Genomic DNA, 2,500 nt, shown 5'->3' on the forward strand with positions numbered 1-2,500 from the left:
CAAAAAATAATAATAATAATAATAAATAAAAAATCGAGAACTACGAATGGAAAAAAGAACTATGGCGTAAAATACTCGAGAACTACGCATGGCAAAAAAGGGGGGAAATCGAGAAGTACGCATAGGGAAAAAATACGCATGACGGAAAAAATACTCGAGGACTACGCATGGAAAAAAAGAAGAAGGCGGGAAATACGCATGACAAAAACAAAAAAAAAAAAAAATCGAGAACTACGAATGGAAAAAAAAGAAAAAAAGAAAAGAGAATTACGCATGGCAAAAAAAAAAAAAAAAAAAAAAAAAAAAAAAAGAACTAGGGGAAATCGGGTCACTTTTCGCAACGTAATTACATCAGCAAGAGATTATTTACGGCGAGAAAGTTTGCATGTAACGCCACGGCAACATTTCAGCGCGTAACCGTCACGTCGCCTTTCGTAACAGTCTGGACGTCGGCGAAACTTATTTTTACGCTCCAGCAGTCGCAGTCGGAACAACACTCCATTGACAAGACGCCCCGCCACGCCGCGCTCGAGGGCCTCGGGGGGCGGGGGGCGTGGGGGGTGTGGGGCGTGGGGGGGGTGGGGACGTGGGGATGGGGGATGGGGGGTGGGGGGCGTGGGGCGTCAAAGCAAAATTCATGGGGACCTTTCACACGCACGCGGAGTCGTTTCGCTAATCACACCCATTTGAAGCCCCGGAGGCAGTCTTATTAATAGGCTGTATACGGGATTTTGAATGCTTGATAAAAAAGAAAAAAAAAGAAAAAAGAAAAAAAACAAAAATGATAACGAAAAATAATATTCGATTCCCAAGCATCAATAGCAGATGTAAATGACATAGCAATAGCACTTCCAGATCGATAGAATGGGAGAGAAAGAAAAAATAATTTGCATAATACCCCCTTTTTTCAGCCATGGAACCCAGGTTGAATCTGTCGCCGCCTTTGCTATTCCTTGCGAAAACACGGGCGGAGATGCGAGAGGAGAGAGGAGAGAGGAGAGGAGAGAGGGACACCGAGGAGAGACGCACAAAGAAAAGTGCAGTGCGAGGCGGTCTTAATAGCAGATGACCGCCCCGGGGGATGAGGCCCGCTAAAGGTATACCTACACAGTCCGCGCACCTCAAACATTTTGCCGCATGCGACCCTCGTGCTCCTCCTCCCCCTCCTTTGCTTCTGCCGATGCCTCCTTCTTCCTTTTATTCTTCTTCTTCCTCCTCCTGCTCCTCCTCTTCTCCATTCTTCTCCTTCTTATTCCCTTCCTCCACCTTCTCCTCATCATTATTATCATTATTGTTATTATTATTATTATCATTGTTGTCATTATTATCATTATCATTGTTATCGTTTTATTCTGCCTTCCTCTTAATCCTTCTCCTCCCCTTCTTCTTCTTCTTCTTCGCCTCTCCTTACTCCTTGTCCTCCTCTTCCTCTTCTCCCTGCATTCTCCCTTTACCCTTGACTGCCCGTCTACCTAAAGATAAGGACTAACAAAGTACCGAAATCGCGTGCGTTTGTTCGTGACGCATTACAGCACCATTGGCAGAACCTCGCCATACACCTCGCATGACGTCATCAAAAACGCCCGGGGATTGTACACGAACAGGAGCCATAGAAGCGAACGCGATGGCATATTGCGAAGATCGCCGTGACTGTGCAATAAGGCGCGCATAGTCACCGCAAGCGCTGACGGAGCATCGCGGTGTGTGCAGAGTCTGTTCACACGGCGGCTGCCTCTGAACCGCTGCATACCTGGCGGCTGCGTTCAAAAGCAAGCGCCCGACGACCGTTTTCGCGAACGTCTCGAACGCATCCCGTGGCCGTCCGGGGAGGAAGGACACGCACGGAGGCTTAGCCGAACGGGGAATTTACCTTCGAGAGCGGATGGCAAATCGGGGATTGTAAAATATGATTGATCTGCACAAGGAATTTTACACGCTGTTAACGCCACACAGAGACCTCGGGGTTCGGCGCATAACCCTCCCGCCAAAAAATTCCTCGCCGAAGCGGTCGAAAAGGAAATCTGTCGAAGGAGATAAGGGCGGTCATGCCGAAGCCCCGTTTCACACTGGCAGATTCACTCGTACTCGTAATACGCAATTTCACGCTTTTACAGTCCGCCTGTCAATCCAGGAATCCTTTCCGTTATTTATCTACCCCTTCCATCTAATAGGAGATCTATATAATAAATACCGAACCTTCTGAGATAACCCTTAACCCCTTCCCTCTCCCCCCAACCCCTCGGATGCTGCCTTCTTCCCTTCTGCCCTCCCTCCCCCCTTCCTTTTACCCCCCTCCTCCTCTCACCCCTTCCCTTCTATTCCATCCCTCTCCCTCTCACCTCCACCACCTCCTTCCTACCCTTCCGTCTCACCTTCCCCACCCCTTCCCGACTAGCTCTTCTCACCCCTTCCCTCTTACCCCCTCTCCCATCCCCTCCCCTCCCCTTCCCTTCTCCCCCCACACCCAATCCTATCTACCCCTCCCCTCCCCTCCTTCACT

Source organism: Penaeus vannamei, chromosome 35, assembly GCF_042767895.1.
Source record: "Penaeus vannamei isolate JL-2024 chromosome 35, ASM4276789v1, whole genome shotgun sequence".
In the NCBI taxonomy this organism is placed as follows: domain Eukaryota; kingdom Metazoa; phylum Arthropoda; class Malacostraca; order Decapoda; family Penaeidae; genus Penaeus; species Penaeus vannamei.